At 45.4% G+C, this 27,010-nt stretch overlaps 1 pseudogene; it reads right to left on the bottom strand.

Moving 5' to 3' along the window:
• Nucleotides 1–27,010, bottom strand: LOC135534532 (integrin alpha-V-like; annotated as a pseudogene).

The following is a 27,010-nucleotide window of genomic DNA, read 5'->3' as shown; positions in this document are numbered from 1 at the left end:
CCCTTAATGATTTAGATGCACTATTGTAAAGTGGCTGTTCCACTGGATGTCAGAAGGTGAATTCACCAATTTGTAAGTCGCTCTGGATAAGAGCGTCTGCTAAATGACTTAAATGTAAATGTAATGTAAATGTCTAGATTATGTATGGGTTGATCATATGGTGTAGGAACCTGTCTATGGTTTAGGAACCTGTCTATGGTGTAGGAACCTGTCTATGGGTCAGGAACCTGTCTATGGGTCAGGAACCTGTCTATGGGTCAGGAACCTGTCTATGGGTCAGGAACCTGTCTATGGTGTAGGAACCTGTCTATGGGTCAGGAACCTGTCTATAGTGTAGGAACCTGTCTATGGTGTAGGAACCTGTCTATGGGTCAGGAACCTGTCTATAGTGTAGGAACCTGTCTATGGTGTAGGAACCTGTCTATGGGTCAGGAACCTGTCTATGGGTCAGGAACCTGTCTATGGTGTAGGAACCTGTCTATGGTGCAGGAACAGGTCTATGGTGTAGGAACCTGTCTATGGTGTAGGAACCTGTCTATGGGTCAGGAACCTGTCTATGGGTCAGGAACCTGTCTATGGTGTAGGAACCTGTCTATGGTGCAGGAACAGGTCTATGGTGTAGGAACCACTGACTAAGCCGCCCTTTTCTATTATCAAGACACCAACTGGTAACTGTTAACTGGTTAGGACAGCTCATGAGGTCTCCTAAATATCTGCTGTCTCGATGGGATTCTAGATTTTTTTTTTGATTTGCAAAATGTTCTACTCGTGAGATAGTGTGTCAATGCAGGTCCTGGTGTTGCATCGAAGTCTGGAGACCTCCAGGGGTTGCTGGAGGGCTTGCTGGAGGTCTCAGGCTTCATTGATCCTGTCACCGTTCTCCTGCGGTGCCAGCTGTTCCTTCTCCGTGTTGTCCTCCTGAGGGGGGCGTACACGCTTGAAGAAACCCAGCTGGAGGGAGGGAGGAGTCACAGACAATTAGGATCCTATGTCCTCTAATTCTACTTATTCCACTTCTATAGCGCTTTTCATTACAGAAGGAATCTCAAAGCGCTGTTTTCTGAACACGCAGATACAGTCTACAAAAGGGCTATCACAACTGAAATCCATCCACTCCTTGTCAAGACTTGACAGGTTCAAGGTTCAAAAATGACCATTTCTATAATTAAAAAATATATATTTTTCAAGAAATGATAACATAATTTGTAAACCCTGTTTGTAAGCTTTTAAATGACATCAATCTCAACCGTTTATCTTTTCCAGTGATGTAAACACTCAACCGTTTATCTTTTCCAGTGATGTAAACACTCAACTGTTTATCTTTTCCAGTGATGTAAACACTCAACCGTTTATCTTTTCCAGTGATGTAAACACTCAACCGTTTATCTTTTCCAGTGATGTAAACACTCAACCGTTTATCTTTTCCAGTGATGTAAACACTCAACCGTTTATCTTTTCCAGTGATGTAAACACTCAACCGTTTATCTTTTCCAGTGATGTAAACACTCAACCGTTTATCTTTTCCAGTGATGTAAACACTCAACTGTTTATCTTTTCCAGTGATGTAAACACTCAACCGTTTATCATTTCCAGTGATGTAAACACTCAACTGTTTATCTTTTCCAGTGATGTAAACACTCAACCGTTTATCATTTCCAGTGATGTAAACACTCAACTGTTTATCTTTTCCAGTGATGTAAACACTCAACCGTTTATCTTTTCCAGTGATGTAAACACTCAACCGTTTATCTTTTCCAGTGATGTCTCATGGTACTTGGGGTATGCAAAAATCAACTTTGAGCACCTTTTATCTCACAAATGTTTTGGTATTCAGGTCCAAAATGTCACTTTCTGAGCAATTTCTACAATGGGACAAATACATATGGAAGGGATTGAATTTAAAATGGATTTACCCTCGAGTGTTTCTAGCTTATGCCTAATTTTCAACACCGGCCACTAGATGGACTTTATTGGAAACAAGAGAGGATAGGAGGCAAGGGAAGGAAAGGTTTGACTCACCTTATACATGATGAAGATTAGCAGAGCCAGCAGCAGTGTCCAGCCAGCACAGCCAACGCCACCACCCACCCGGGAACAGGTTCAGGATCAGATTTCAACCAGATCACTGACATACTCACCTGAAGGACACATCGCAGGGTATTACAATACAACACATCTCTATTCATCCAATACACAGAGACAAAGGAAATGACCTATTTGCTGTGGTAGTAGCCAGCCATAAAGAACAATACAGGATCCTATGGACTCTGGTCAAAAGTAGCGGATTATATCGAGACCGGGGTTCCATTTCAGAGGCAGACCTGGTTCATGTCATGTGACTCACCGTAATTGCGTTGGAGGGCAGCTCAGACACCAGGTTCTTGTTATAAGGCATCTCTATGACGCTGAAGGAAGCGGAGGACCTCACGGTGAACGACCGGTTCTGGCTCTCAGTCTGGACCAAAGAAACGCACCATCACGGCTCGATTTTATTACATCAAAAAGGGAGCCAACATATTAGGCTTTTATTTAAGTTATGGCCCATATAGCTAGCCTGGTGGTGCCAGATTTATTTAAGTTGTGGCCCATATAGCTAGCCTGGTGGTGCCAGATTTATTTAAGTTATGGCCCATATAGCTAGCCTGGTGGTGCCAGATTTATTTAAGTTATGGCCCACATAGCTAGCCTGGTGGTGCCAGATTTATTTAAGTTGAGGCCCACATAGCTAGCCTGGTGGTGCCAGATTTATTTAAGTTGAGGCCCATATACAGTTGAAGTCGGAAGTTTACATACACCTTAGTCAAATCCATTTAAACTCAGTTTTTTCACAATTCCTGACATTTAATCCAAGTAAAAATTCCCTGTCGTAGGTCGACTTGCCGACTTGCCAAAACGATAGTTTGTTAACAAGAAATGTGTGAAAATGTGTGGAGTGGTTGAAAAATGAGTTTTAATGACTCCAACCTAAGTGGTGCCAGATTTATTTAAGTTATGGTCCATATAGCTAGTCTGGTGGTGACAGATTTATTTCAATTATGGTGACAGATCTATTTGTGGTGGTGACAGATCTATTTGTGCAGATCCAGTGCGGTGCGTAAATAGCGAGCTTTACCAAGCATACACTACGCTTCAACCAGGTGTGCCAGGCTCTTGTTCATTAGGGGCACACCAGTGGCGACCCATCATTCAGGGTATCTTGGGTTGCCTGTTGTGCATGTTATTTTGGCAGTAATACGTGTCACATATCAGTTTGCAAATAATGTAAACAAAAAAATAAAAATAATAATTAGAGTTGAGTTAATAAACCCTCCCATACAAACATGGTCTCTTTTTGTCTTTATTGATTCAGGTGTTTCAGCTCAGTGCTTTCTGTGGTGTTGGGGCAGCCAGTGGAAAATATGGAGAGTAAAGGTTGGTAATGTCCTCTTGTTGTGCCGTGATTGGCTCAGTGTTCTGTCACTCATGGGGACACTACGTCACTGCCAAATCTAAGGGTAGACCTTGAAAATTCAAGCCCCTTGGGTGCTGCCATAGAGTTACATTAGAAGTGCCCATCCAAGAAGGCTTAAGGTCATTGTCCACTGATAAAATGATGTCAAATCACATTATATCTACCGTAGCTTTGATTAGACGGATCATGTCAACATCATACTTTCACAATCTTAGCTAGCAAGCTAGACAAGCAGTCATCATCATGAATCACGTCGACAATCTACTGGCAAATCTTTTTTAATATTTGTCATATGAAGAGAAATTATGAAGAGAAATTATAGATAAAACATATTGGTGCTCATCAGCCATTGGACATAAACATTACACAACAAGATGGAAATCACAAATTCAACAATGAGTGGTTTGGAAGGAATCAGTGGCTAACTAAAGATCACTGACGTTATCATGATTCAACCTTGTTTTTTTGCCGAGTTCCCAGTCTTGAAAGCACCATAAATCCAGAGAATGCCAGACTTTGAGGACAAAATTTGCCCACGAAGGACTGCCGCTTCACCTTCCTGCTCAAGTGAGCATTATACAACAAGGTGAGTCCAAAAATGTATTGTACACTGCTGCATAAAGGATGTAATATGCCAGGGAGATATGTTACTGTAGCTGAGAAAGTCATACTAAGTGTATGTTGTGGAGTAAGACGTTAGTGGCTCATGTGCCTCACCATCATTTGGTCTATTTACCCCTCTTAATTTCACCTACTGTTCTGACTTGGTGGTGCACAAGTAGCCTGTAATCATTGAATATTGTAAGAGCTTTCATTGTCTGCTTGTATGTCCCCTTTATTTATCATACGGTTCTGACTTGGTGTACAGGGAGAACACTAAGAACGGCCCATGTTCTGAATTCTGTCGCTGTAAATTTCAAAAGTGCTGAACAAATAGTTATATTGACTATGTCCGTCCTAGCTCGCTCATTAAATATCTTAATCGAAATAACGGATTTCCTCTTATCTGCTTGTCGTCCATTTATGCCATAGTTTGTATATCTCAATTGTCAGTAGAAACCACATTTGTTTAAGCAAGTCTGCCATATCAGCTATGTTTATTTTAAAGGCAGTAAATGAGTCTGAATGAACTGTTTCGCTGCCAGACAAGGTTCCTCTGATAGTGTCACGCCCCGGTCTTAGTATTTTGTGTTTTCTTTATCTATTTGGTCAGGCCAGGGTGTGACATGGGTTTTTGTATGTGGTGTGTTTTGTCTTGGGGTTTTTCATAGGTATTGGGATTGTAGCTTAGTGGGGGTGTTCTAGCTTAGTCTATGGCTGTCTGAAGTGGTTCTCAATCAGAGGCAGGTGCTTATCGTTGTCTCTGATTGGGATCCATATTTAGACAGCCATATTCTTGAGTGTTTCATGGGTGATTGTTCCTTTCCTTTTATGTCTGTCGTGTGTTAGTTTGCACCAGTATAGGCTGTTCCGGTTTTCGTTTGTTGTTTTCGTATTGATTCATGTTTTCCTTGTTTCATTAAAATATGAATCACAAAAGCATCCTTGTGCATTTTAGTCTGACTCTCCTTCGCCTACAGAAAACCGTGACAGGTAATGATTGTAGCAGTAGTAAGGTGTTAGGACTTTGCTGTTGCAGGACAGCTTTATATAGATCCTAACAGATTGTGGGCACCGATTGTCACTGTTATAGTGCAATTCATGTATTGTTTAGTGTTGTGTTGTGTAGTGGCTTTGCTGGTAAGCGTCCCCCTCCAAAAAAAATGTTGGTTTGCCCTACCAAGATTTACATGCTAAAATCGCCACTGGGGCACACTGTAGCCACATGTCTTGAAATGGAAATCAGAAACGGCATTTCTCATTGGATAGATAGTACCTCCAATGTTTCAGTCCCGTTTGGTGCCTAATGAACACAACCCTGCTGTATGCTTCAACTACAGTAGGTGGAATGTCTCATCTTGAGGAAGGTGGTCACCCCCCTATAGTCTTGAGTGGACGCACAATACAGCACAAACACATCTGGGACCACCAGGCTCGCATAGAACATCTCGGTCCCTTCAAACTAAACTCGAAGCCAGTTCCTCTACGGTTTTTTCTTCCATTGTTCCCCTCTAATCAGGGATTTAGAGGGTGCAATTAATTATCAGGTAGAAAATAAACCAGCAGGCTCCAGACCTGGTATGTGAAGAGTTGAAAACTACTGCTCTAGGGGATAACAGACAGGAGGCTCACCTTGAGGAAGGTGGCCACCCCCAGCCTGGAGTGGACGTACAGGGTAGTACTCTGACCTCTCTCCACACGGCCCACCTGACAACGGATCTTCAGGCACTGGGCCTTGGAACAATCCTGAGTGAGGAGACACATTCACAGTGACATTAAACACAATCCATACGGCTAATGCCATCTGTATGATTACATTAGAACAGGGTTAGCGATTCAGGAAGTACATTAGTACTGTAGCCAACAGGGTTAGCGATTCAGGAAGTACATTAGTACTGTAGCCAACAGGGTTAGCGATTCAGGAAGTACATTAGTACTGTAGCCAACAGGGTTAGCGATTCAGGAAGTACATTAGTACTGTAGCCAACAGGGTTAGCGATTCAGGAAGTACATTAGTACTGTAGCCAACAGGGTTAGCGATTCAGGAAGTACATTAGTACTGTAGCCAACAGGGTTAGCGATTCAGGAAGTACATTAGTACTGTAGCCAACAGGGTTAGCGATTCAGGAAGTACATTAGTACTGTAGCCAACAGGGTTAGCGATTCAGGAAGTACATTAGTACTGTAGCCAACAGGGTTAGCGATTCAGGAAGTACATTAGTACTGTAGCCAACAGGGTTAGCGATTCAGGAAGTACATTTCAGACTTGCAGTTTACTTCCTGAATCAACTGAATTGAAATGGAATTGACCCCGAAACCCTGGTATAAAATGACAGTACAGCATTAGTCAGGTAATCACGCCAATTACCAGAGTTTCCAGGTCTGCCTCCATCTCTTTCTTCGCCAGCTCTCTGCGGTGAACATGGTTTCTGTTCCTCCCTTCTGTATTGTCTCCACTGGTGGAAGCTGAACCATTTGTCTCTGCTGACAAAGGATTCTAGAACGGACAGAGAGAGAGAGAGGAATCCCTTCAATAACTTCCGATTATTATGTCACCAATAGCAACGGAAGCTCTATCTCAATTGTTTAACAATCTGTTCCCTCATTGTCTCCTCCTGTTCTGTTTCAACTGACGGAAAATGCTGACTGGTGTAATGATGGCAGGTTAGTTTATCGCCTGGCTGACGTTCACCTGGTCGCCAGACTGTCGCTTCACCTGGTCGCCAGGCTGACGTTCACCTGGTCGCCAGGCTGACGCTCACCTGGTCGCCAGGCTGACGTTCACCTGGTCGCCAGGCTGACGTTCACCTGGTCGCCAGGCTGACGTTCACCTGGTTGCCAGACTGACGTTCACCTGGTCACTTCTTTCAGATCAGTGCAATAAATGGGAGGAGCATCGGAGAGGACAGACTGTTTAGACAATTGAAAAAGAGCCAGTGTGTAGGCTGAATGAAATGGTGAATGGAAGGGAGAGAATATCACATACTGAGACATTGAGTGGGTTGATCTCCATGTCTGTACTGCAGTTCATGCCTCCGTCCACCTCTAGTTTAGTGATGTAGAGCAGAGAGCCGTTGTTGAACCTGTAGGGCCACTCGATGTCCAGTATGGCCTTGCTGAAGGTACTGGGACCTCTGTTACGCAACTGGAATAAGACAGATTGTAGTTACCGGTACTGCTCCAGGCTTCACTGACTTATATAGGTGTTATGTGAAAGGTCAGCTATGTTCGTTTTACATTTAGCAGTTGACATTAATCTACAGGTAAAGTACACGTTGGGTCTAATGCCATGACACGGTGAATCTAATGTCACGTCACGGCGGGTCTAATGTCACGACACGGTGAATCTAATGTCACGACACGTTGGGTCTAATGTCACGACACGGTGAATCTAATGTCACGACACAGTGTATCTAATGTCACGACAGGTTGGGTCTAATGTCACGACACGGTGGGTCTAATGTCACGACACGTTGGGTCTAATGTCACGACACGGTGGGTCTAATGTCACGACACGTTGGGTCTAATGTCACGACACGGTGAATCTAATGTCATGTCACGGCGGGTCTAATGTTACGACACGGTGAATCTAATGTCACGACACGTTGGGTCTAATGTCATGACACGGTGAATCTAATGTCACGACACGTTGGGTCTAATGTCACGACACGGTGGGTCTAATGTCACGACACGTTGGGTCTAATGTCACGACACGGTGGGTCTAATGTCACGACACGGTGGGTCTAATGTCACGACACGGCGGGTCTAATGTCACGACACGGCGGGTCTAATGTCACGACATGTTAGGTTTAATGTCACGACACGTTGGGTCTAATGTCACGACACGGTGAATCTAATGTCACGACACGTTGGGTCTAATGTCACGACCACGGTGAATCTAATGTCACGACACGTTGGGTCTAATGTCACGACACGGTGAATCTAATGTCATGACACGTTGGGTCTAATGTCACGACACGGTGAATCTAATGTCACGACACGTTGGGTCTAATGTCACGACACGGTGAATCTAATGTCACAACACGTTGGGTCTAATGTCACGACACGTTGGGTCTAATGTCACGACACTTTGCGTCTAATGTCACGACACGGCGGGTCTAATGTCACGACACGTTGGGTCTAATGTCACGACACAGTGGGTCTAATGTCACGACACGTTGGGTCTAATGTCACGCCACGTTGGGTCTAATGTCATGAAATGGAACCCAATATAGTGCATTACTTTTGACCAGCCTATATAGGGAATAGGGTGTCATTTGACCAGCCTATATAGGGAACAGTGTCATGGTTGACCTCATAGATGTGCATTATTTGTGGACCGATGTCCTCTCCTACGACAAGGTTCTCTTTGGGCTTCCAGTTCGCGATGGGCAGGAAGAACTGGTCAGGAAGCGCCACCCTACAGCAAAGGGAAGGGGGGGGGGGGAGATTGGGGTTCAACGTCTGGGCTATCCATATAAAGTACATTCTGCATTTCTTCACATTCTGTTACCGTGAATCAGTAAAGTCATTACTATATGAGAGATGGTAGGGGACATCAGTACTGTCTTTGCTGCTAAACCACTTATCATGGGTTACATACATTCCATCAAACTAAACCCTTCTGTTACCCTCAGGTCTGAGGCACAGACAGACAGACGCAGCTGAAGGTCCCACCTGGGATTTGAGCCGGCAGATATTTACTAATTACCAGCTAATTACCTGATAATTACCTGCTAATTATAATCTAAACACAATCTGCATTTTATGGTGTGTGTTGGTGACCTCCCACCTGCCCATTAAGGTAGAAGGAGGTGTATGTTGGTGACCTCCCACCTGCCCATTAAGGTAGGATAAGGTGTATGTTGGTGACCTCCCACCTGCCCATTAAGGTAGGATACGGTGTATGTTGGTGACCTCCCACCTGCCCATTAAGGTAGGAGGAGGTGTATGTTGGTGACCTCCCACCTGCCCATTAAGGTAGGATAAGGTGTATGTTGGTGACCTCCCACCTGCCCATTAAGGTAGGAGGAGGTGTATGTTGGTGACCTCCCACCTGCCCATTAAGGTAGGAGGAGGTGTATGTTGGTGACCTCCCACCTGCCCATTAAGGTAGGAGGAGGTGTATGTTGGTGACCTCCCACCTGCCCATTAAGGTAGGAGGAGAGGTATGTTGGTGACCTCCCACCTGCCCATTAAGGTAGGAGGAGGTGTATGTTGGTGACCTCCCACCTGCCCATTAAGGTAGGATAAGGTGTATGTTGGTGACCTCCCACCTGCCCATTAAGGTAGAAGGAGGTGTATGTTGGTGACCTCCCACCTGCCCATTAAGGAGGATAAGGTGTATGTTGGTGACCTCCCACCTGCCCATTAAGGTAGAAGGAGGTGTATGTTGGTGACCTCCCACCTGCCCATTAAGGAGGATAAGGTGTATGTTGGTGACCTCCCACCTGCCCATTAAGGTAGGAGGAGGTGTATGTTGGTGACCTCCCACCTGCCCATTAAGGTAGGAGGAGAGGTATGTTGGTGACCTCCCACCTGCCCATTAAGGTAGGAGGAGGTGTATGTTGGTGACCTCCCACCTGCCCATTAAGGTAGGAGGAGAGGTATGTTGGTGACCTCCCACCTGCCCATTAAGGTAGGATAAGGTGTATGTTGGTGACCTCCCACCTGCCCATTAAGGTAGAAGGAGGTGTATGTTGGTGACCTCCCACCTGCCCATTAAGGTAGGATAAGGTGTATGTTGGTGACCTCCCACCTGCCCATTAAGGTAGGAGGAGGTGTATGTTGGTGACCTCCCACCTGCCCATTAAGGTAGAAGGAGGTGTATGTTGGTGACCTCCCACCTGCCCATTAAGGTAGGATAAGGTGTATGTTGGTGACCTCCCACCTGCCCATTAAGGTAGGATAGGGTGTATGTTGGTGACCTCCCACCTGCCCATTAAGGTAGGATAGGGTGTATGTTGGTGACCTCCCACCTGCCCATTAAGGTAGGAGGAGGTGTATGTTGGTGACCTCCCACCTGCCCATTAAGGTAGGAGGAGGTGTATGTTGGTGACCTCCCACCTGCCCATTAAGGTAGGAGGAGGTGTATGTTGATGACCTCCCACCTGCCCATTAAGGTAGGAGGAGGTGTATGTTAGTGACCCACTCCCACCTGCCCATTAAGGTAGGAGGAGGTGTATGTTAGTGACCTCACCTGCCCATTAAGGTAGGAGGAGAGGTATGTTGGTGACCTCCACCTGCCCATTAAGGTAGGAGGAGGTGTATGTTGGTGACCTCCCACCTGCCCATTAAGGTAGGAGGAGACCTCCCACCTGCCCATTAAGGTAGGAGGAGGTGTATGGTGACCTCCACCTGCCCATTAAGGTAGGAGGATATGTTAGTGACCTCCCACCCTGCCCATTAAGGTAGGATAAGGTGTATGTTGGTGACCTCCCACCTGCCCATTAAGGTAGGATAAAATGCAGGATACTAAAGTGAAAATACATTCTTTTCACACTTCAATTAGATGATATTTCTGTACTTAAACGGCTAAGATTTTGTTCAGTAATGGCCTTCATTGGAGAAGACAACATACCCTCTGATATCCACATTGGCCAGAACAGCCAGCGTTGTGATACTGGAGACCAGACTGCTGGTGCTGTTGAACTGGTTGGAACTGAAAGACAGTATTATATTATTAACTGATTAAAAAGAAAGACCAGATCGTGAAAACATCAGATAAGCAGTGTACACAGTACAGGTTGATGCTAAAACACAAAATGTCCACAGGGTGGAACCATTGCATTGTATTGTAATTTTTGTCCATGATTTAGAACTTGCTGCTAAAGCCTCATAAGAAATATACAAAAACTCCAGACAATTCCACCACAAGACACATGGGCTCTCAACTATATTCTAAACAATTTAACAGTGACTTTGATCAACAGAATATGTTTGTTTTTTTTGTAGAGAGGACCAGCGTGACCTTGGGGTAGCGGGAGAGTAAACAAAAGGTTTTCCTTCATAACAACAGTGACAGACGCAAGATACAGCGACTCTGTCATTGACAAGCTCCTTTTCAATCCAACAGGGAGAAGAGAAATAACAATTTTTTTTTTTTTTTTTTTTACATTTGCCCTTGTCAAAGTGGGTCCAATACAGGAAGTAGGGTGCAGTTTTGGGACGATCCTTTAGTCTCACTGTCTGTTACCACAGAGTCAGAATGTGTGTGGAGAATGTACAGGGAGTCTCTTCTCTAAAAATGATTTTTAGTTCAATTAGGTCCTAACTTTATGACCATTCGACGACGTACGAGACTCTGTTTCATTCCAGTATTTATACAGGTTAGGTAGGTTCATTTAAGATTTAAAAGTCTTGCGAGAGAGACTTGTATACATACCCAGTTGTTTGGAAGTAAAAGATCAGAAAGTAATTTTATTTAAAGCACACCTGTTGGAAAGACTTGTGTTTGACCCCGTTTGTTACCTCTTGTATCTGCAGGTCAAACTTCACAAACGTGTCCTGCTCTGAGAGCTGATGAACATTGAAGCGGAGTCCGGCCAGCACCTGAAGACGACATCGAAAACCACAGCATCGGATCATCACCATTCTGATTTTAAGTCTCGTACTACGCTATACAGGCAGCACAATTCTGAAATGTTTTACTTTTGACCAATCAGATCAGATTTTTTTTTTTCGGCCAATAAATGAATCAGATTTGGGCAGCCTGTGTAAACGCACCCTGGATCAGAATCAGAATCATCTGCATTCACCAAGTGCATTCACATGTACCAGGAATTTGACCTGGTGAAATGGCGCTGACTAGGTGTCTAGTCAACACCAACATAGAAATAGAATCCCTAGAACATACACCCCCCCTCATTCAGGTCAACGGGACGGATACCAATCTGCATGCTCCATCCACTCACCTTAATTCCTCCTTTCATGGGATTCCCCAGGTCACACACCACCACCCTGGTCTGGTTCTCTGTCTTGTATGCACAGGACAACCTTGACAGAGTCTGCAAGGGAGAAACCGACAAAATGCATGATACTATGTTAATGTTGATAGCTCGTCACTTTAACTACACCTACATGTACATATGACCTCAATCACCTCGACTAACCTGTGGCCCAGGTTATATAGCCTCTCTACTGTTATTTTAATGCTGCTGATGTTTAATTCATTTCCTTTTTTTCCTTTTTTTTTTTACTTCACCCTTATTTTTCTAGGTTAAAGGCACTGTGAGGTCTACTACACCTGTTGTATTCAGGTCTACTACACCTGTTGTTCACTGTGAGGTCTACTACACCTGTTGTATTCAGGTCTACTACACCTGTTGTATTCAGGTCTACTACACCTGTTGTATTCAGGTCTACTACACCTGTTGTATTCAGCATTTCACTGTGAGGTCTACTACACCTGTTGTATTTAGCATTTCACTGTTAGGTCTACTACACCTGTTGTATTCAGCATTTCACTGTGAGGTCTACTACACCTGTTGTATTTAGCATTTCACTGTTAGGTCTACTACACCTGTTGTATTCAGCATTTCACTGTGAGGTCTACTACACCTGTTGTATTTAGCATTTCACTGTTAGGTCTACTACACCTGTTGTATTCAGCATTTCACTGTGAGGTCTACTACACCTGTTGTATTCAGCATTTCACTGTGAGGTCTACTACACCTGTTGTATTCAGCATTTCACTGTCAGGTCTACTCCACCTGTTGTATCCAGGTCTACTACACCTGTTGTATTCAGCATTTCACTGTAAGGTCTACTACACCTGTTGTATTCAGCATTTCACTGTGAGGTCTACTACACCTGTTGTATTCAGCATTTCACTGTAAGGTCTCCTACACCTGTTGTATTCAGCATTTCACTGTAAGGTCTACTACACCTGTTGTATTCAGCATTTCACTGTGAGGTCTACTACACCTGTTGTATTCAGCATTTCACTGTGAGGTCTACTACACCTGTAGTATTCAGCATTTCACTGTGAGGTCTACTACACCTGTTGTATCCAGGTCTACTCCACCTGTTGTATCCAGGTCTACTACACCTGTTGTATTCAGCATTTCACTGTAAGGTCCAGTACACCTGTTGTATTCAGCATTTCACTGTGAGGTATACTACACCTGTTGTATTCAGCATTTCACTGTAAGGTCCAGTACACCTGTTGTATTCAGCATTTCACTGTAAGGTCTACTACACCTGTTGTATTCAGCATTTCACTGTGAGGTCTACTACACCTGTTGTATTCAGCATTTCACTGTAAGGTCTACTACACCTGTTGTATTCAGCATTTCACTGTGAGGTCTACTACACCTGTTGTATTCAGCATTTCACTGTGAGGTCTACTACACCTGTTGTATTCAGCATTTCACTGTGAGGTCTACTACACCTGTTGTATTCAGCATTTCACTGTGAGGTCTACTACACCTGATGTATTCAGCATTTCACTGTGAGGTCTACTACACCTGTTGTATTCAGCATTTCACTGTAAGGTCTACTACACCTGTTGTATTCAGCATTTCACTGTAAGGTCTACTACACCTGTTGTATTCAGCATTTCACTGTGAGGTCTACTACACCTGTTGTATTCAGCATTTCACTGTAAGGTCCAGTACACCTGTTGTATTCAGCATTTCACTGTAAGGTCTACTACACCTGTTGTATTCAGCATTTCACTGTAAGGTCCAGTACACCTGTTGTATTCAGCATTTCACTGTAAGGTCTACTACACCTGTTGTATTCAGCATTTCACTGTGAGGTCTACTACACCTGTTGTAGTCAGCATTTCACTGTAAGGTCCAGTACACCTGTTGTATTCAGCATTTCACTGTAAGGTCTACTACACCTGTTGTATTCAGCATTTCACTGTAAGGTCCAGTACACCTGTTGTATTCAGCGTTTCACTGTAAGGTCTACTACACCCGTTGTATTCAGCATTTCACTGTAAGGTCTACTACACCTGTAGTATTCAGCATTTCACTGTCAGGTCTACTACACCTGTTGTATTCAGCATTTCACTGTAAGGTCTACTACACCTGTTGTATTCAGCATTTCAATGTAAGGTCTACTACACCTGTTGTATTCAGCATTTCACTATGAGGTCTACTACACCTGTTGTATTCAGCATTTCACTGTGAGGTCTACTACACCTGTTGTATTCAGCATTTCACTGTGAGGTCTACTACACCTGTTGTATTCAGCATTTCACTGTAAGGTCTACTACACCTGTTGTATTCAGCGTTTCACTGTAAGGTCTACTACACCTGTTGTATTCAGCATTTCACTGTAAGGTCTACTACACCTGTTGTATTCAGCATTTCACTGTAAGGTCTACTACACCTGTTGTATTCAGCATTTCACGCTCAACAGTTTCCTGTGTGTATCAAGAATGGTTCACCACCCAACGGACATCCAGCCATCTTGACACAACTGTGGGAAGCATTGAAATCAACATGGGCCAGTATCCCTGTGGAACGCTTTGAACACATTGTAGAGTCAACATGGGTCAGCATCCCTGTGGAACGCTTTCAACACCTTGTAGAGTCAACATGGGCCAGTATCCCTGTGGAACACTTTGAACACATTGTAGAGTCCACATGGGCCAGCATCCCTGTGGAACGCTTTCAACACCTTGTAGAGTCAACATGGATCAGCATCCCTGTGGAACGCTTTCAACACCTTGTAGAGTCAACATGGGCCAGCATCCCTGTGGATCGCTTTCAACACCTTGTAGAGTCAACATGGGCCAGCATCCCTGTGGAACGCTTTCAACACCTTGTAGAGTCAACATGGTCCAGCATCCCTGTGGAACGCTTTGGCCACCTTGTAGAGTCAACATGGTCCAGCATCCCTGTGGAACGCTTTGGACACCTTGTAGAGTCAACATGGGCCTTTGTACGTTATCGCTGTAAGAGAACGAGTTAGCTAGCATGCTCTAATATTACGTTATCGCTGTAAGAGAACGAGTTAGCTAGCATGCTCTAATATTATGTTATCGCTGTAAGAGAACGAGTTAGCTAGCATGCTCTAATATTATGTTATCGCTGTAAGAGAACGAGTTAGCTAGCATGCTCTAATATTATGTTATCGCTGTAAGAGAACGAGTTAGCTAGCATGCTCTAATATTATGTTATCGCTGTAAGAGAACGAGTTAGCTAGCATGCTCTAATATTATGTTATCGCTGTAAGAGAACGAGTTAGCTAGCATGCTCTAATAGTATGTTATCGCTGTAAGAGAACGCGTTAGCTAGCATGCTCTAATATTATGTTATCGCTGTAAGAGAACGAGTTAGCTAGCATGCTCTAATATTATGTTATCGCTGTAAGAGAACGAGTTAGCTAGCATGCTCTAATATTATGTTATCGCTGTAAGAGAACGAAGTTAGCTAGCATGCTCTAATATTATGTTATCGCTGTAAGAGAACGAGTTAGCTAGCATGCTCTAATATTATGTTATCGCTGTAAGAGAACGAGTTAGCTAGCATGCTCTAATATTATGTTATCGCTGTAAGAGAACGAGTTAGCTAGCATGCTCTAATAGTATGTTATCGCTGTAAGAGAACGCGTTAGCTAGCATTCCCTAATAGTATGTTATCGCTGTAAGAGAACGCGTTAGCTAGCATGCTCTAATATTATGTTATCGCTGTAAGAGAACGAGTTAGCTAGCATTCTCTAATAGTATGTTATCGCTGTAAGAGAACGCGTTAGCTAGCATGCTCTAATATTATGTTATCGCTGTAAGAGAACGAGTTAGCTAGCATGCTCTAATAGTATGTTATCACTGTAAGAGAACGCGTTAGCTAGCATTCTCTAATAGTATGTTATCGCTGTAAGAGAACGCGTTAGCTAGCATTCCCTAATAGTATGTTATCGCTGTAAGAGAACGCGTTAGCTAGCATGCTCTAATATTATGTTATCTCTGTAAGAGAACGCGTTAGCTAGCATGCTCTATTTGTAATGGTCGCATTAGCTCCCCCTTGCCAATTCACAGTTATCTCCCTGCTAGAAGACGTATCACGAATCTACAGGCATCAATATATACTGTCGTCCTGCAAATCTAATCTGCTTCCTTGTGTCTATCATCAGAATAAACATCAATCAACTGAGATCGCTGGCTGGACAGTACTTTGGTTTAAAAGCAAAACGCAAGAGAGTTACGAAGTACGATCACATCTGTTACATCTGGGGCCTCTATTTTATTTTACCTCACTGTTGCGTACGACCCCAGTGAAGTCAGCCTGGGGAGGAAGGAAGACATGTAGCTCTGCCTCGTACGCCCCCTCTCCTCTGTTCTCCGCTGTCACCTCCAGGGTCAAGGGGTTATCATCTCCTATGTAGATCTGCTTCTGGTCACTGGGGAGGTCAGAGATCAGATTAACAGAATGACCTGCTTCTGGTCACTGGGGAGGTCAGAGATCAGATTGACAGAATGACCTGCTTCTGGTCAGTGGGGAGGTCAGAGATCAGATTAACAGAATGACCTGCTTCTGGTCAGTGGGGAGGTCAGAGATCAGATTAACAGAATTACCTACCTGCTTCTGGTCAGTGGGGAGGTCAGAGATCAGATTGACAGAATGACCTGCTTCTGGTTAGTGGGGAGGTCAGAGATCAGATTGACAGAATGGAGTTAGACTATGGGAATGTTTCCATAATTTTGCTATGCCAAAATTCCTAGGTTTGTCAGAAATCCTGCTTGGATGATTGCCTCCCTGGTTATGGGAATCCTGCAATTAGGATTTCAGAAAACCCTGGGAAGATTTCTGGGATTTTAAAACCTTACTCAGTCAGGACAATCTCCTTCTGGTCACTGGTAGTAGAAATAAAAACTAATGGAAAAGTTAAGACCATCTCACTGATGCCTGATTCACACCAGATGGTCAACCAGAACCTTACTGTGCTGGCTGAGATATTATATATCACTTTGTCCTTTCCAACATGGTTTCAACAACTAGGGTGGATGTGTAACCAGACCAAAACAGCTCGACTTGGCTAGCTGTTATAGGAATGAATGAATGTGGCATGAGATCCTGGAAGAGGAGGTAACTTAACAAGTGACGGACCACTCACCTCACTACAGACAGCTTGAGGTCTGGCTTGCAGATGTTGTCATCTCCACAGTCCAGTAGGACATGGGCCTGAAAAACAGTGTCACAAGCAGACAGTTTGTTAACCCACCTCTCCCACTCACCATGTGACCCACCTCTCCTACTCACCATGTGACCCACCTCTCCTACTCACCATGTGACCCACCTCTCCTAATCACCATGTGACCCACCTCTCCTACTCACCATGTGACCCACCTCTCCTACTCACCATGTGACCCACCTCTCCTACTCACCATGTGACCCACCTCTCCTAATCACCATGTGACCCACCTCTCCTACTCACCATGTGACCCACCTCTCCTACTCACCATGTGACCCACCTCTCCTACTCACCATGTGACCCACCTCTCCTACTCACCATGTGACCCACCTCTCCTAATCACCATGTGACCCACCTCTCCTACTCACCATGTGACCCACCTCTCCCACTCACCATGTGACCCACCTCTCCCACTCACCATGTGACCCACCTCTCCTACTCACCATGTGACCCACCTCTCCTAATCACCATGTGACCCACCTCTCCTACTCACCATGTGACCCACCTCTCCCACTCACCATGTGACCCACCTCTCCCACTCACCATGTGACCCACCTCTCCTACTCACCATGTGACCCACCTCTCCTACTCACCATGTGACCATGTGACCATGTGACCCACCTCTCCCACTCACCATGTGACCCACCTCTCCTAATCACCATGTGACCCACCTCTCCTACTCACCATGTGACCCACCTCTCCCACTCACCATGTGACCCACGTCTCCTACTCACCATGTGACCATGTGACCATGTGACCCACCTCTCACCATGTGTTACTCTATACCTGATCACAACAGTTACTGTCCTTCCCAAATGGCTCCCGACTCCCTATATGGCACACTAGTTTTGACCAGAACCCTGTGCACTATGTAGAGAATAGGGTGCCATTTGGGATGTATCCTTAGGTAAAGACATATGTGTACCTGTTTGGAGATGTTGGTGGGGGTAGTCTGCTCCAGGATAGGCAGTAGGCCGGTCTTATCCGCTGCCTGCTGGAAGTCCAGGCTGAACTCCATGAACACAGAGATGGGAGTGATTTTGTCCCGGAACTCAGAGTCATCCTGCAGAAAAAGGAGATGGGGTTTAGAAAGAAAACAGTCAACTGGAGTCCTGCAGAGAGAGAGGGGGGTTAGTAAGAACAAAGTCAACTGGAGTCCTGCAGAGAGAGAGAGGGGGGGGTTTAGTAAGAACAAAGTCAACTGGAGTCCTGCAGAGAGAGAGAGAGAGAGAGAGGGTTGGGTTTAGGGATGAGTGTTTGAAATATTACATAACTATTCTATTGATTGCACCATCTGTACTATCAACTGGATATACAGTGCCTTGCGAAAGTATTCGGCCCCCTTGAACTTTGCGACCTTTCGCCACATTTCAGGCTTCAAACATAAAGATATAAAACTGTATTTTTTTGTGAAGAATCAACAACAAGTGGGACACAATCATGAAGTGGAACGACATTTATTGGATATTTCAAACTTTTTTAACAAATCAAAAACTGAAAAATTGGGCGTGCAAAATTATTCAGCCCCTTTACTTTTAGTGCAGCAAACTCTCTCCAGAAGTTCAGTGAGGATCTCTGAATGATCCAATGTTGACCTAAATGACTAATGATGATAAATACAATCCACCTGTGTGTAATCAAGTCTCCGTATAAATGCACCTGCACTGTGATAGTCTCAGAGGTCCGTTAAAAGCGCAGAGAGCATCATGAAGAACAAGGAACACACCAGGCAGGTCCGAGATGCTGTTGTGAAGAAGTTTAAAGCCAGATTTGGATACAAAAAGATTTCCCAAGCTTTAAACATCCCAAGGAGCACTGTGCAAGCGATAATATTGAAATGGAAGGAGTATCAGACCACTGCAAATCTACCAAGACCTGGCCGTCCCTCTAAACTTTCAGCTCATACAAGGAGAAGACTGATCAGAGATGCAGCCAAGAGGCCCATGATCACTCTGGATGAACTGCAGAGATCTACAGCTGAGGTGGGAGACTCTGTCCATAGGACAACAATCAGTCGTATATTGCACAAATCTGGCCTTTATGGAAGAGTGGCAAGAAGAAAGCCATTTCTTAAAGATATCCATAAAAAGTGTTGTTTAAAGTTTGCCACAAGCCACCTGGGAGACACACCAAACATGTGGAAGAAGGTGCTCTGGTCAGATGAAACCAAAATTGAACTTTTTGGCAACAATGCAAAACGTTATGTTTGGCGTAAAAGCAACACAGCTCATCACCCTGACCACACCATCCCCACTGTCAAACATGGTGGTGGCAGCATCATGGTTTGGGCCTGCTTTTCTTCAGCAGGGACAGGGAAGATGGTTAAAATTGATGGGAAGATGGATGGAGCCAAATACAGGACCATTCTGGAAGAAAACCTGATGGAGTCTGCAAAAGACCTGAGACTGGGACGGAGATTTGTCTACCAACAAGACAATGATCCAAAACATAAAGCAAAATCTACAATGGAATGGTTCAAAAATAAACATATCCAGTTGTTAGAATGGCCAAGTCAAAGTCCAGACCTGAATCCAATCGAGAATCTGTGGAAAGAACTGAAAACTGCTGTTCACAAATGCTCTCCATCCAACCTCACTGAGCTCGAGCTGTTTTGCAAGGAGGAATCGGAAACAATGTCAGTCTCTCGATGTGCAAAACTGATAGAGACATACCCCAAGCGACTTACAGCTGTAATCGCAGCAAAAGGTGGCGCTACAAAGTATTAACTTAAGGGGGCTGAATAATTCTGCACGCCCAATTTTTCAGTTTTTGATTAGGGTTCCTATCAGCTAAAAACAAGAAGAGGCTCCAGTGGGCACCACCAACACAACTGAGGAGTGGAAAAACACTGCCTGGTCCGACGAACCTCAGCTCCTGTTGCGTCATGCTGATGGCAGAGTCATGATTTGGCGTAAGCAGCGTCCATGGACCCATCCTGTCTGGTGTCAACGGTACCGGCTGGTGGTGGGGGTGGTGTAATGGTGTGAGGAATATTTTCCTGGCGCACCTTAGGTCCCTTGATACCAATTGAGCAACGAATGTATTCGACATCTTGTAGAATCCATGCCCTAAAGAATTCAGTATTTTTTGGAGGCAAAGATGGGTCTGACCCACCAGTCTATTTTCAATTTCTGATAAAACTGTCAAAATTTTGGTAAGGAATGTAGCTTGCGTATAACATCAGGTAGATATGTTTTTATAGGCATTTATTTCTGTAGGCCTACGGGAGCTTGTGGGTGCACATTGGGCATGCGTGTTTAAAGGGAGCGATAGGAACACGAGTGAGTGAGACATAGAGGGGAGGGGGAAGGAAATTTAAGGATAAGAACTGTGTGATGCTTGCCTTGGTTTATTTTTGGTTGTGCCCCGCAAATGCACACGTACAAATGGAACACGAGAGTCAAAGCAAAATTAGCATCGTCTTTAAGAAAGCATTAACAAACCAAATGAACACTGGGCAGCCACAGATTGGGCAACCACAAAGCACATTCCAACAAATAGCTTAGAATATCTCTGGTTACAGTTTGAAAACTCGATTACGCAAGATCATCCCTAGTAGTGCTTAGTAAACAGTTAAGCAAAGCAGTGAAGTTGTAAACGTAGGAGTCATGCCGACCAGAACTGTCCTGTCACCGATGTTTTCTTTCACATTGTCCAGTGTGGTGAAGAGGAACTACGGTGTGGTTAAGAGGGCTACGCCAGGCCAGTACAGCTCACCGTGGCTCAGCTCAGCACTGTGTAAAGGGTATCAGAGTGCTCAACACATTCCATGCACACAGGACAATAAAACAAGTGTATTGCTCAGCATCACTCACTATAAGGAAGACCTACACAGCAGAGGTGTCAATCTCATTCCATGGGGTGCCTAGTGTCTCCTGGTTTTTGGTTTTTCCTTTAAATTAAGAACTAGACAACCAGGTGAGGGGAAATTCCTTACTAATCAGTGGCCTTAATTCAATCAAGGACAAGGGAGGAGCGAAAACCTGCAGACACTGGGCCCTCCGTGGAATGAGTCTGACACCAGGGGCCTAGAGCATTAAACAACAGTAACTCACTATGAGGAAGGCTTCTTGCTCCTCGCAGGCTGGTCCTTGGCCGTTGCTGACCGTCATGTTTTTGGTGTACTGGGAAGTTTTGCTGTGGAGGAACAGAACTCTCTTTGTCGCCCCCTTGTGTTTGAGTCTATCCAGGACAAGGTGAACCTGGAAGTCTGACAAGGACACAGACAGACGGTAAACATAAGGCCTGGTTAGTGACTAAAACAGTCGCTGACAGCTAGTTTTACACTCATGGCACTAGTGTGATACAAGCAATGCTTTCAGGGGAAATACTAGTTTCCGAAAGACAACTCAAATCTAATTTTATTTGGCACATGCTTCGTATCAACAGCTATGGACTAACAGTGAAATGGCTTACTTAAAATAGAAAAATAATAGAAAAGTAATAACACAAGTAATATTAAATATCAAATCAAATTTATTTATATAGCCCTTCGTACATCAGCTGATATCTCAAAGTGCTGTACAGAAACCCAGCCTAAAACCCCAAACAGCAAGCAATGCAGGTGTAGAAGCACAAAGCACAAATACACAATGAGTAACGATAACTTGGCTATATACATGGGGTACCAGGTCGATGTGCAGGAGTATGAGGTAATTGTGGTAGATATGCACATATAACTAGGAATAAAGTGACTAGGGAACAGGATAGATAATAAACACTAGCAGTCGCGTATGTGATGAGTCAAAAACGTTTGTGCAAAAAGGGTCAATGCAGATAATCAGGGTAGCTTTTGGTTAAAGGGTAGCTTTTGATAATTTGGGATGTTGGCAATGATGCCCTTTATCCACTTCCCCAGAGTCTCTAACAGGCTGCACTGCTAGCCTGAAGCTATGATCCAACAGGCCTCGGGGCTAGCCTGAAGCTATGATCTAACAGGAAGCACTGCCAGCCTGAAGCTATGATCTAACAGGAAGCACTGCTAGCCTGAAGCTATGATCTAACAGGCTGTACTGCTAGCCTGAAGCTATGATCTAACAGGATGTACTGCTAGCCTGAAGCTATGATCTAACAGGCTGCACTGCTAGCCTGAAGCTATGATCTAACAGGAAGCACTGCTAGCCTGAAGCTATGATCTAACAGGAAGCACTGCTAGCCTGAAGCTATGATCTAACAGGCTGCAGGGTTAGCCTGAAGCTATGATCTAACAGGCTTTACTGCTAGCCCGAAGCTATGATCTAACAGGCTGTACTGCTAGCCTGAAGCTATGACCTAACAGGCCGCACTGCTAGCCTGAAGCTATGATTTAACAGGCTGCACTGCTGGCCTGAAGCTATGATCTAACAGGCTGTACTGCTAGCCTGAAGCTATGATATAACAGGCTGGGTAACAGCCAGATATGACTCGGGAGGAGAGATGTGGTGCTATAGCTACTGCTAGCCTGAAGCTATGATATAACAGGCTGGGTAACAGCCAGATATGACTCGGGAGGAGAGATGTGGTGCTATAGCTACTGCTAGCCTGAAGCTATGATATAACAGGCTGGGTAACAGCCAGATATGACTCGGGGGAGAGATGTGGTGCTATAGCTACTGCTAGCCTGAAGCTATGATATAACAGGCTGGGTAACAGCCAGATATGACTCGGGAGGAGAGATGTGGTGCTATAGCTACTGCTAGCCTGAAGCTATGATATAACAGGCTGGGTAACAGCCAGATATGACTCGGGGGAGAGATGTGGTGCTATAGCTACTGCTAGCCTGAAGCTATGATATAACAGGCTGGGTAACAGCCAGATATGACTCGGGAGGAGAGATGTGGTGCTATAGCTACTGCTAGCCTGAAGCTATGATATAACAGGCTGGGTAACAGCCAGATATGACTCGGGAGGAGAGATGTGGTGCTATAGCTACTGCTAGCCTGAAGCTATGATATAACAGGCTGGGTAACAGCCAGATATGACTCGGGAGGAGAGATGTGGTGCTATAGCTACTCCATGCATCCTACATGGCATCCTAATCCCCTTACAGTGCACTACTTTGACCAGGTTCCACGGGGCTCTGGTCCAAAAAGTAGTGCACAATGTAGGGAATAAGGGCGTCTTTTGGGGACATAGGTACTATTTCAGAGGAGTAGAGGGACAGACAGCTGTATTTTGTGATCTAACAGGAGTTTCTCTGAGAGAACAGCTCGTCGACAGGGGAGAAGAACACTATATCTCCGAGTAGCATTTGTTGAGTAGCAGAGCCCCGTAGGGCTCCAACGTAGCGTAGAGTACTACTAGTAGTAGGAGATGTCCTTCAGATACTTACTCAGTGAATCTGGTGCACCTCTTCCACTCGCTTTAAGACAGTACTTCACTTTGAAACTGAGGGGAGAACAAGATATGACCAGAAACGAATCAGATTGAACTTTAAAGCAAAGGCCATAGTGTTCTCTAACACCGAACGGTAGCTAGATAAACATGTTGCATGTTTCCGACATCAGCTCTGTCTGTCTGACAGTTAGACAGGACGTTACCAGAGAGGAAGTCTGTCTGACAGTTAGACAGGATGTTACCAGAGAGGAAGTCTGTCTGACAGTTAGACAGGATGTTACCAGAGAGGAAGTCTGTCTGACAGTTAGACAGGATGTTACCAGAGAGGAAGTCTGTCTGACAGTTAGACAGGATGTTACCAGAGAGGAAGTCTGTCTGACAGTTAGACAGGATGTTACCAGAGAGGAAGTCTGTCTGACAGTTAGACAGGATGTTACCAGAGAGGAAGTCTGTCTGACAGTTAGACAGGATGTTACAAGAGAGGAAGTCTGTCTGACAGTTAGACAGGATGTTACCAGAGAGGAAGTCTGTCTGACAGTTAGACAGGATGTTACCAGAGAGGAAGTCTGTCTGACAGTTAGACAGGATGTTACCAGAGAGGAAGTCTGTCTGACAGTTAGACAGGACGTTACCAGAGAGGAAGTCTGTCTGACAGTTAGACAGGACGTTACCAGAGAGGAGGTCTGTCTGACAGTTAGACAGGACGTTACCAGAGAGGAAGTCTGTCTGACAGTTAGACAGGATGTTACCAGAGAGGAAGTCTGTCTGACAGTTAGACAGGATGTTACCAGAGAGGAAGTCTGTCTGACAGTTAGACAGGATGTTACAAGAGAGGAAGTCTGTCTGACAGTTAGACAGGACGTTACCAGAGAGGAAGTCTGTCTGACAGTTAGACAGGATGTTACCAGAGAGGAAGTCTGTCTGACAGTTAGACAGGATGTTACCAGAGAGGAAGTCTGTCTGACAGTTAGACAGGATGTTACCAGAGAGGAAGTCTGTCTGACAGTTAGACAGGATGTTACCAGAGAGGAAGTCTGTCTGACAGTTAGACAGGATGTTACCAGAGAGGAAGTCTGTCTGACAGTTAGACAGGACGTTACCAGAGAGGAAGTCTGTCTGACAGTTAGACAGGACGTTACCAGAGAGGAAGTCTGTCTGACAGTTAGACAGGATGTTACCAGAGAGGAAGTCTGTCTGACAGTCCAAAAATCGCTGTCTTCAATGAAGACACACCCCCAAACACTGTTCATAACATTTTGGCTCCTCAATAGAGCCCCTGATATGGACCATATCATCACATACAGACATAAATATCTATTTAAAAAGTGAAAATCTAATTATATTATATAATTATATTTACTCACCAGGAAACGTTAGTGTCACTGTCAGGCAGCTTGCAGCTCCTTTCCTCCGGGTTGAGGATCTGAGGGCTGATGTCCAGGCTGGAGTTAACACTGATGACAGGCCGGGCCCTGGGGGGTGGGGGGGTCAGAAGTCAAGCTTACATGCCATGTACAGAACAGTGAGCACGGAGGGGGGGGGGGGGGGTACCTCAAGTCCACATCAGAGAGCTTCAATAGAGACTAAGATCTCATCGTGTTAAGGTCAGACCTCACCGGTGACCGGTCAACACTCTGAACCCCGTACAGGGAGCCTTTCAATAGAAAGAGAGCAATCTGGTGTTTGTTGGAAGTCCTCTAGCAGCACAGGTCTCTGCTCTCACAGCCAGTCAGCCAGCGGGAGGGAAACTCACTCATCTATACGTGGGTTAGCGTTGCTATCCAGAGGCCATCGGTCACGACCACAACAACAGAGCTTAGCTATCGGATCAATTCACCAGTTGATCCTTTAGGAGTTGTACAGTATTGCATGTCGAATCAATACCGTATATGTCTGTGTTGTGGAACGCCTGTATAATATGTACATTATTTAGACTTAATGTGGACTTTGTTCACCAAACACATACCCTTTTAAATGAGAAACAGCTATTAAAGGCTTAAATGTGCCACTAATTGCATACAAATCATGTGGGATTCTTTAAATTAAACAGAAACATGGTTTAGGTGGGACGGATCATGAAAAACAGTACATTGAAGGCATGTGGAACATCAAAGGAAACCACAGCACCACTGTACCTGTATAGAATGGCTTTGTCTGCACCAAATACACCAACTATTAAGTCTGTGGTGGAGAGACAGAGAGAGAGAAGGGGGAGAGAGAGGTAGAGAAGGGAGAGGGGGAGAGGGGGGGTAGAGAGGTGGGAGGGGGAGAGAGAGGTAGAGAAGGGAGAGGAGAAGAGAGTTAGAGAGGGGGTGAAAGGTAGAGAAGGGAGAGGGGAAGAGAGGTAGAGAGGGGGGTAGAGAGGGGGAGGGGAGAGAGAGGTAGAGAAAGGGAGAGGGGGAGAGAGGTAGAGGGGGGGAGGGGGAGGGAGAGGTAGAGAGGGGGGAGGGGGAGAGAGAGGTAGAGAAGGGGGAGAGGTAGAGTTGGGGGAGGGTGGGAGAGAGGTAGAGAAGGGGGAGGGGGAGAGAGAGGTAGAGAAGGGGAGGGGGAGAGAGAGGTAGAGAAAGGAGAGGGGGAGAGAGGTAGAGAGGGGGGTGAGAGGGGGAGGGGGAGAGAGGTAGAGGGGGAGGGAGAGGTAGAGAGAGGTAGAGAAGGGGGAGAGGTAGAGTTGGGGGAGGGTGGGAGAGAGGTAGAGAAGGGGAGGGGGAGAGAGAGGTAGAGAAGGGAGAGGGGGAGAGAGGTAGAGAGGGGTGAAAGGTAGAGAAGGGGAGAGGGGAAGAGAGGTAGAGAGGGGGTAGAGAGAGGGGAGGGGAGGTAGAGAGGGGGAGGGGGAGAGAGAGGTAGAGAAGGGGGGAGAGGTAGGAGTTGGGGGAGGGGAGAGAGAGGTAGAGAAGGGGGAGGGAGAGAGAGGTAGAGAAGGGGAGGGGGAGAGAGAGGTAGAGAAGGGGAGAGAGAGAGAGAGGTAGAGAAGGGGGAGGGAGAGAAGGGTGGGAGAGAGGTAGAGAAGGGGGAGGGGGAGAGAGAGGTAGAGAAGGGGAGGGGGAGAGAGAGGTAGAGAAGGGGAGGGCGAGAGAGGTAGAGAAGGGGGAGGGAGAGAAGGGTGGGAGAGAGGTAGAGAAGGGGGAGGGGAGAGAGAGGTAGAGAAGGGGAGGGGAGAGAGAGGTAGAGAAGGGGAGGGCAGAGAGAGGTAGAGAAGGGGGAGGGAGAGAAGGGTGGGAGAGAGGTAGAGAAGGGGAGGGGGAGAGAGAGGTAGAGAAGGGGGAGGGGGAGAGAGAGGTAGAGAAAGGGGGAGGGAGAGAGAGGTAGAGAAGGGGGAGAGAGAGGTAGAGAAGGGGGGGGATAGAAACACATCAGTATAATGACAGCAGTATTCAGGAACCATAAACCCGGGAAAAAACTAGCAGAACTGGACTAATTTACGTTTTTTCTACGACACTCCAACCTCCCGTAAGGAAGCCCCGGTATCCATCCTAGTATCCAACTACCTGGGTATCCATT

The sequence above is a fragment of the Oncorhynchus masou genome, unplaced genomic scaffold (assembly GCF_036934945.1).
Source record: "Oncorhynchus masou masou isolate Uvic2021 unplaced genomic scaffold, UVic_Omas_1.1 unplaced_scaffold_3532, whole genome shotgun sequence".
NCBI classification, from domain to species: domain Eukaryota; kingdom Metazoa; phylum Chordata; class Actinopteri; order Salmoniformes; family Salmonidae; genus Oncorhynchus; species Oncorhynchus masou.
This window is presented reverse-complemented; position numbering and strand designations above follow the sequence as displayed.